The following is a 9,788-nucleotide window of genomic DNA, read 5'->3' on the forward strand; positions in this document are numbered from 1 at the left end:
GGGGGGGGGGGAGGGGGGGGCGGGGGGGGGGGTTGTCGTTCAGGCTCATTAGGTTCCCAGTCACTGGCAGTGGTGATGAAGCCAGATCTAGGCAGACCTGTTGCTATAGTGATGGGGACCAGGAAGCCAACCCCCAGGAAGCCAGAGGTTTCTTGGCTGCTGGCTGCCAGCCGAGGTTTAACTACCAGGGATGGCCCAGGAACCCAGAAACTCTGCCACGGATCAAGGGTCTCGGGGTTCTCCGGCCTGGGTGGGACTCCCCGAGGCCCCCGGCCAGGTCTCACCCCTCCGCTGTGCTCACTGGGGGGGCCCGGAGTGGGCCAGGAACGCGGACCTGCAGAGACGAGGAGCGCCTGGCCATGCATGGAAACTGGAGATGGTCTGACAAAAAAATCTAACCAAGTTTGAACGACAGTTCTTCTCTGTCTTTTAAACTGGTGATAAGAAATTCCAGCATCTCTGCCCTAACTGGTTTGGCTCAGTGGATAAAGCGGCAGCCTGCGGACCAAAAGGTCCCAAGTTCAATTCTGGTCAAGGGCATGTACCTTGGTTGCGGGCACATCCCCAGTAGGAGGTGTGCAGGAGGCAGCTGATCGATGTTTCTAGCTCTCTATCCCTCTCCCTTCCTCTCTGTAAAAAAACAATAAAATATATTTTTAAAAAAAGAAAAAGAAATTCCAGCATTTCCTTTGTGGCGTAATAGTTATCCAAACGAACTAAACAAGTATGTTTTCATGGTTTTTCCTGGGAGTTTGTGTGGCATTATAATCTTCTATATTGAAATAGATCCCAGCTTTTCACCCTCTCTTCTCCTGTTGCTTAAAATGAAGTTTTAATTGTGTGTCCCTGACAATACCCTTGGAGAGGATACAGTGGAAACCCAGGGTTGGAATTTGAGTGAAGGGTTGAGAGAGACTCTTTATTTTATTCCCTTTGATGCTCCGTTGTTATTATTTTTTAATCATATGTATGTATTAGTGTTATAATACATACTCCCGATGGGAGTAAAAATATATTTTGTTGATTTTTTACAGAGAGGAAGGGAGAGGAATTGAGCTAGAAACATTGATGCGAGAGAAACATCGATCAGCTGCCTCCTGCACACCCTCCTACTGGGGATGTGCCCGCAACCAAGGTACATGCCCTTGACTGGAATCGAACCTGGGACCCTTCAGTCCACAAGCCGATGCTCTATCCACTGAGCCAAACCGGTTAGGGCTATAAGTACATTTTTAAAGCCTAGTTTTTTGATGACTAAATGCAATGTGGGATTCAGAGTCAGATCTTTAAAAAACAAAAACAGATATTAGTGCCCGGCCAGCGTGGCTCAGGGTTGAGTGATGACCTATGAACCAGGAGGTCACGGTTCGATTTCTGGTCAGGGCACATGCCAGGATTCGGGCTCGATCCCCAGTGTGGGGTGTGCAGGAGGCAGCTGGTCCATGACTCTCATCATTGATGCTTCTACCTCTCTCTCCCTCTTCCTTCCTCTCTGAAATCAATAAAAATATATTCCTTTTTAAAAAGCACATTAGAGAGAAAACTGATGAAATCTGAATGAAAAAGAAACAATTAATTTTTAAGAACAGAAGCAGAGGAGGCAATGCAATGAATCTGAAAAAGAGAGATTTGCTCTGCCACGGACATGGATCTCCCAGCGCTCGGGGACCGTCACTGATGAGAGGCAGCTAGCAAGACATAAGCCTGGGAATAAGGATCCCGTAGGCGCGCAGGGTGGAAACCGCGGGCACGTTTAGCAATCACAGGACGTGTCCTCTCTGGAGGCGAAAGAGAAAACCAGGAAAGGCAGGGCCCCGCAGCTCTGATGTGTGCACTCACTCAAAACTCGAATTATTTCCACTCCTCGTGGGTGTGACAGACACCTGTGAAGTCATGCGCTTTTCACTAAGTGCCATGTCTAGATTCCTTTCTCAGTCACCCTGCGCACGCGTACAATGAACAACTTGTTAATTCTTCTCTACCTGTACCCCAAGTTGGACAATGGAAAGAGCCCAGTCCTTGGCAATCTCTCGACAAGCAATGGTTCCAAGTGTTTTCCCCCGAACAGAGAAGCTGTGGGACTGAAGCACGTTTCCAATCGGCTCTGTAAGTGCTTCCTCCCACCGCAGCGAGTCAGTGCCCGACTTCAGAAGAGCCAGTGAGCTTCCGCTGCCCTGGCCACCCCGGGGCGCACTGGCTGGCCACGGATTTGCTTTGGGCCGGCATTTATACGTGGCCTGTCAGTCACGTCTGTGAAATAGACCGGATGGGAGGGCGAGGTAAAACAGAAGGCGACCCTCAGAGCTGCTTCCTGTCTAGTGAGGGAAGGCCAGTAAATATAAGCAAAGACGCAACAGGAAGGCAGTAGCTTGAAAGAAAAGAAGTGTTGCCTGGAGCAGGCTGAGGAGGGGGGAGCCATGCGGGGCCACTGGCCCCTTCCAGCTCCTCATTTCCCACCGGGTCCTGACTCCCCAAAGCCCTCTGAGGCCTGCCTTCCTCTCTAAGTGCTAAGTACCCTCTTCCCCAGGTCTCTGTTGTTCAGCGGCCCCTCCACACGGCCCAACCCCTGGGCTGTGAGCCTGGTTGTTTATTGGAGAGAAAACCAGCAAAGGCAGCCCAGGGGCGTCGATGGCTCCGCTTTCACCTGGAGGCCCCGCAGCTGTGCCCCTTTGATCCCGGCCTCGGCCTCGCTTTGATTTCCCCCCTGCCTGGGCCTCCCGGTCCCCAGGTTAACTTCAGACCCAGTGGTTACAGGAGATGGAGAGACGCCACCCCCCGAAGGCGTTACTGTGCCCGGAAAGGGGTGAGCCCATATGCATTCACATCACAAACTCAAAACAGATTTTGAACCCACCAGGTGGAGTTTCTTAACATGATTCCTTTTCTTCGTCCAGTCTTTTTCCACCCAAAGCCTCTGTGGAGCCTTTCGCAGTGACCCCGGGTCACACAGCAAACCAATGGGGTAAGGACCTTGTCAGCGTCAGAGAAAGGAAGACGTGGGTTTGCCAGGTGTGTGTCTGCACACGTGAGAAAGAACTGAGACGACGAGCAGAACGTCGGTCATCAAGCCCAACACGCTGCGACTTCCTTCTGGAACGTGCCTCCTGAGCACAAACACGTGAAACCATCACCATGGACACGAACATGAAAAGCAAAGGTCGGTCTCCTCTTCGGGTTCCACGGAGCGAACCCTTTATTCTGGTAACAAAGAGAAGGAAGCAAGTATTTCCCCGCCTTTTGTGATGGCTGTAACCCAGGGGAACCCGTTGACACAGGAAGCTTTCCCGTGTAGAAGTGTAATGATAAACGAGGAAGGACGCTGGAGTTGGAACAGCCCCACTTCGCAGCCTCTAATGCAGCGGTTCTCAACCTTCTGGCCCTTTAAATACAGTTCCTCATGTGGTGACCCAACCATAACATTATTTTCGTTGCTACTTCATAACTGTAATGTTGCTACTGTTATGAATCGTCATGTAAATATCTGATATGCAGGATGGTCTTAGGCGACCCCTGTGGAAGGGTCGTTCGACCCCCAAAGGGGTCTCGACCCCCAGGTTGAGAACCGCTGCTCTAATGAGATCATGAGCCTAAGCGATGACCATTGCTGCCTCATAGACACACACAGCACCTCTGAGCCGTTCTTGCCAAAACGTAGAACCAGAGTTGAATACAGCAAAGACTCCTTCACCCTGGAGGTCCTGTCTGCTCCCCACTGTCCCGGGCCTGTTTTGGGGGGGCTCTGGGATGAGTCCTGGGGGTACCTCCAAGAACACTCTTATCTGTTATGTCTCCTATGACATGAAGGTGCTGGAAATCATGTCAGCCCAGGTGGCAAAGAGCCCTCAGGCGAGGGGCCTTTGGAACGGTTTCTCTGGAAGCCTGGGAGAAGGGACTCGGAGCTGCAACTATGGGGCCCACCCCCTGGGGCAGCCTCTCTGGGGCGGGGTGTGCTTTGGGGTGCACGTGGCTGGGGGAGCCCTCCCCTGGCCCTGTGCTTGGTCCTGGGCCCTGGGCAGGAGTGGGTGGGGTGGCAGGGGTCCTCTCCCAGGGGTGCAGAGCTGAGGCACCCACCCAGGAGCCTCCCAGAGCAGAGCAGGCCGCCTCTGGGTCGCAGCAGCCTGAGGATGATGCAAGGTCTCCTGCTGCCTCCTGTCGGCCTGAGACACTGGTGGCGGTGAGCCTTTGCCGTGTGGTTCCACGGAGCCTTCCTGCCCGTGGCTCCGTGGGGTGAGGGGCGACTGGAGGAGGAAATGAGCCCAGGAGGTTTGAGGTCATTGGAATCAGAACTCTTTGACCAAATCCAGAGTTTGTGCTCCCCCTGTAGGCCATCCCTCCCCACCCCTCAAATCCTGCCAGCCCACTGCCGGGCCTGCTCAAGGGTAACGCGGTCCTCCTCCTGAATCGGGGTCCACACCCCACCCACCTTGCAAGACCCAGTTGAAGTCCTCCTTGCTGGCTACCTGGGGGCTGGGGTGACAGGGACCGAGGTGCAGCGAGAATGTGGGGTGTGAGGATGCAGAGTGTCTGCTGAGCTCACTCTCTCTCCCCCTGCTACCCTGCCCTGGGACGTCAGGGCTCCCATGCTGGGGAAGCCCCCTGCGCTCAGGTGCCGGGCGCCCCTGAGGAGCCTGCCCCGCACCCGCGTGGCCTCTTCTGCAAGGTCGTAGCCGCCGGGACCACAGGGGCCACTCGGGCTCCCTGTGGGTTCACGCAGGAGCCGGTCTTCGAGGCTGGCTGAGAGAGAGAGCACGCTGCCCGCCTGGCTTCCGTGTGGCGCTGCTGGGTGGCCCAGAGGCCCACACTGCGCCCCAGCCTGCGGCATCCAGCCATACTCACCTCATCTCCGCACGGGAACTCGGGCAGAGGGGCATGCGGGGGTCCAGGTGCTGCCCAGGCCCCAGAGGTCAGCTGGGACCTGCCCTTCCACGCCAGACACTCATGCTTCGATCACCAGCCAGGCCTAGGGGCCGCACCCTTGTACGAATTTCGTGCACCGGGCCTCTAGTAATAAATATGAGGGCAGCTGCTATCAACCCTTTCGTGTAAAACCTTTTCTCTGTGTGTGTATGTAGGTATGTGTGGGTCTTCACATGGACACGTGTGAGTGTTATACAGACATTTCATGTCTGTGAAACTAACCTTGTCTCCCTAACCTGGATGTGCTTTCCTTGTGGGCACGACTGTGGAGTGTGGTTCCGTCCGCCTGGAGCCCAGCACACAATACAAGGTAATAGGTGCTCAGCGTGCATTCGACTGACTCACTGGAAGCGATCTCAGCTGACGATCCAAAGCCGGTGGGTGCCCACTGCAGGGTGGGGGTGGGGGTGGGCAGCGAATGTGGAGAGGCGTCCTCACTCCCCTCTCATGCTTTGGCAGTGCCTGTGTTTATGTGCAGCTGTCACATAACCTCCTGACACCTGCCCTGGGTTCCAGGTCTGGAAGGACAGGATTTACCCAGGAAGCCCCGGCCTGGGAAGAGGCTGTTGGGGAGCATCTATGTCAGACCCTAAAAGGCCTCCCCCTGTCTCAGCCCCACAGCCTTCCCGACAATAGGCATCTGTTCAGGGTTAACACAGAGCTGTGCCCCAGCGTCAGCCCAGCCGGCCCCGCCCGGAGGCTCTCCCTTCCCCCCAGCAGTGGCCAAGGCTTCTGGCCCGCTTGGGGTTCTGCCCCACTGAGCAGTGTGAGTGCGGACACCCCCAAGGAGCCCTGGCCCCAAGGCCAGGTCAGGGTCTTCTGTGGGCGCTCCCAGCCCCTACCTGTGCGCAGTCGCACCCGATGGACCCTGCGTCACTGTCTCCTTCCCTGGGGGACTGTCGGGAGCTGAAGCTGACTGGCTGTCCCCTCCCCGGCACCATCCCAGCATCTGGTGCACAACACGCTGCTCGGGGAACACTCTAGGATGGAGGAACCACAGGGCTGGCAGGCCCTGTCGCTGCTCCGAGCCCAGGCAGGCCGCCCCCAGGCAGGTGCAGGCTGGGCCTTTCTGCACCGTAGTCCCGATCACCTGCGCAGCCTCACAGGGTCCTCTGAGCTTAGTTTTGCTCAGCAGTAGCTGTGCCTCCGAGGAGCTCCCTGGCCGGAGGGTTGGAAAGCCGGCCGGCCGGCGAGGGCGGCACGTGGTGATGGACACGCCACAGGCACCGGGGCGTCTCCTGCATCCGAGTGAGGTGGACGGACCTCAGACCTCGGTGCCACTGGCTCTGTCCCCCCGCTCCTGCCTGCGCGGCCTCCCGCGGGCCGGCTCCAGGCAGGCACCCATGTGCGTGTCTGTCACGTCTCACGCGCTGCTCGCAAAGCCCCTGTTTTCTCAGGTGTGTCCTCTGGGCTCCATCTGGCCGGGCGCTCCCGGGGCAGGGCCCCAGGTGTGTGTCCTTGTCCAGGAGCCAGGTGTGAGCTCCCGGGGTGAGAGGTGAGCCCAGCACCCACGTACGATGCTGAGGCACAAAAGGTTCCAGCGAGGGCAGCTGTCTGGTTCCGCAGCACGTTCTAGAAGACTCTCAGTGGGGTTGCTGTCAGCCCCCGCAGGTTTCTGTCAGCGGGTTTATCTCCATTGGAACCGGAGGCTCCGCTGGGGCACCTGCCCGCGCCCCCAGGGGCCTCGGTTTTGCCAGCAGTAAAATGGGAGAGTGCACCTGCCTCCACCTTCCTCCTGGGGTCTTTGATGGCTGGAACTTTCACTTTAAAAGGCTCAGATGAAAGGCACGGAAGAGATGAAAAGGCTGTGGTTTTCAAGGTTTTGAAGCCGGAGAGGTGGCTGGAGGAAGTGGTCAGCTGGCAGGTACTTGCGAAGCTGAGGTGATGGCTGGGGCATTAGCATGCCAATGAGCCACACCCAGGAGGGCGGCCTCCTCAGGGACAGAAATCTGCCCGTTCCCTGAGGAGGGGACTTGGGGTAACGGAGCTGAGGAAACTGGGCCCGAGGGATGGAGGCCGGAGGCAAACCTCTCCTGCTTCTTGGGCCTCGGTTTCCTGACGTGCAGAGGAGGAGCCGCGGACGGAGGGGTCCCCAGGCTTGGCCGCCTGTCATCGCGGCCCAGGGGGATTCTTTAACCCCTGACTCCAAGCTGCCCGCCCCTCAGGCGACATGAATCTGAGCCTCTGGGGTGGGACCCTGGCATCAGACCAGTTAAAACGCCCCCGTGATCCCATTGTCAGCCGTGAGGACTGGAAGAGAGGAGTCTAGAATTCTGTGTAAGAGAGGATTTCCAGAATTCCATGGAATAGAGGATCTCTATAATTCTGTGGGAGAGAGGATCTCTAGAATTCTGTGGAAGAGAGGATCTCTAGAATTCTGCGGAGGAGAGGATCTCTAGAATTCTCTGACTCCTTCGCTAATCAGAACTCACTTTCCCACCTTGGGAGGAGTCTCTGGGGGATGAGCCAGGGAATTTGGAAACTTAACCTGCATAGCCGAGTCCTCTGGAGCACTTCTGTGTGCGGAACTGTTATTAATATAGACGGGGTCCCGCCCTAGCTGGTTTGGCTCAGTGGATAGAGTGTCACCCACAGGCTGAAGGGCCCGGGTTCAATTCGGTCAAGGCCACGTGCCTCGGTTGCAGGCTCCATGTGGCTCTGGTCAGGCACATGTGGGAGGCAACCCATCAATGTGTCTCTCTCACATCAATGTTTCTCTCTCCACCTCCCACTCTCTCTCAAAATCAATGGAAAAATATCCTCGGGTGAATTCACCTCCTCATAAAACCCCGTTTTAGTAAGAACCCCACACCCTCAATAACAGACCAGGTTCCTCATCCTCAAACCTCCGCCCCCCGCCCCCCCGCAAATGATGTCTGATCACTATGGCTTGTCTTTAGCAAGAATCCCCCCTATCCTGATGTCATCTTAGTAATTTTAATGTAATTTTACTAATTGCCTCTTTTTTTTAGGTTTTAATACTAATAATCACCTCTTGATAATTTTCCATCCACTGTCCACCGCCCTGCTCCTTGGCTATAAAGTCTCACGTGCTCATGCTGCGCTTGGAGTTGAGGAGTGGAAACCAATCTCTCTCCCTCCCCTGCAGAACTCTATGGTCGTGGTCCCTATCTCTAGCAAAACGGTCCTGAATAAAACCCCGCCATCTTGCCCTAGCTGGTTTGGCTCAGTGGATAGAGCGCCAGCCTGTGGACTGCAGGGTCCTGGGTTCAATTCCGGTCAAGGGCACATGCCTGGGTTGTGGGCTCAGCCCCCAGTAGGAGGTGTGCAGGATGCAGCCTATCAATGGTTCTCTCACATCATTGACGTTTCTATTTCTCTCTTCCCTCTCCCTTCCTCTCTGAGAAAAATAAAAATATATTTAAAAACACACAAAACAAACAAAAAAACCCCCTGCCATCTTAAAAAAAAAAGGTTTTTATTGGTGTCAAAGAGAGGAAGGGAGAGGGAGAGAGAAACACCAATGAGAGAGAATCATTGATCGGCTGCCTCTTGCACGCCCCCTGCTGGGGATCAAGCCCACAATCTGGGCATGTGCCCTGACCGGGACTTGAACTGTGCTCTCCTGGTTCATGGGTTGACACTCAACCACTGAGCCACACTGGCTGGGTTCTCCCACGGGGGTGGGGCCTTGACCTAACCCTTAACTGCCCTTTTGGTTTCTTTAGCCCTGTCATCGTTAACAAGTGTCATGAATAACTGTTTCTTTAACACAGAAGCCACTTCAGAGCGGTGACGACCTCAGGATCTGGCCACTTCCCACACGCTGTGCAGAGGCCTCTGGACTCAGAGCAGCACCAGGACATCTGCCCCCGACACGAAGGGGATGGAAAAAGATGGGGTGCTGTGCAGGGAGTGGCGGCCGGCAGAGGTGACCACACGCCCAGAGAGTGGTTCTCGCGTACCGAGTTCTGTGACACCTGCCCTCATGCCTGCCCCCTCGCCGGTCCTCCCACGGCTGGGGCTCTGGAACAGGCCGAGTTGTGCCCTGGTTGTACGTGACGTCACAGGACCAGGCCTGGCGGACAGAAGGTGCCCTCGACTGCCCAGGCAGCAGCGTCATGCCCACCTCTGCTGGGAGGTCACATGTTTCCATGTGACTTCCAATAAAAACCCTTAGGATGCAAGACACGGGGCTTTTCTTACTACGCCTTCCCGTGGACGTGACCGAGGGTGACCTTCGTGGACACCCATGTTGCAAACCTTCTTAGGAGACTTGGCTGCCACACACCTGCTGAGGGAAGGGGGCTCGGTACAATGCAGTGCAGCCTCTTCAGCCCAGTGAAGGGGGAGGAAGGAGGTCTGTGCTGGCCAGACACTCCAGATGCTCTGCACATATTACCTCCATCAGTTCCCCGGGAACCTACTCTCCACGTGCCTCCTCGTCCACGTGACCGGTGGGGAAGCCGAGGCCCTGAGCGAGCAGATGACCAGCCAGGAGTCCGAGTGTAGCTGGTGTGAGTGGGGACGGGTGCGCCCACGCCTGCAGACCCCACACCCCTCCATCGCCCGCAGCAGGACTGACACCACGGGAGGGGGTGGGTCAGCTGGGCTGAGGGGCTCAGGCCGAGTGTGGGTTCTCCCACAGGGGCTGTTGGCGGGGGGGGGGGGGGGGGGGGGTGCGTGCGTGAGAGGCTCCTGCCCGGTGAGTTCATCACATCGGGTGTGTGTGCCCTCACCCCAGGCTCCGGAGGGTGCACTCCCTCATGAAATAAACTGGGGTCCGTTGGTTCGATGGAAACCGATGGGACCCCACCATGTGCTATTGTGGGAAGAGGTCCCCCATGATGCTGTGAAATGAAACAAGCAAATTGCCCGACAATATATCCTGCAAGCACATCTGCATGTTT

This window comes from Myotis yumanensis, unplaced genomic scaffold, assembly GCF_028538775.1.
Source record: "Myotis yumanensis isolate MYYU_CA2020_CCGP unplaced genomic scaffold, mMyoYum1.0.hap1 SCAF_22, whole genome shotgun sequence".
Taxonomy (NCBI): Eukaryota; Metazoa; Chordata; class Mammalia; order Chiroptera; family Vespertilionidae; genus Myotis; species Myotis yumanensis.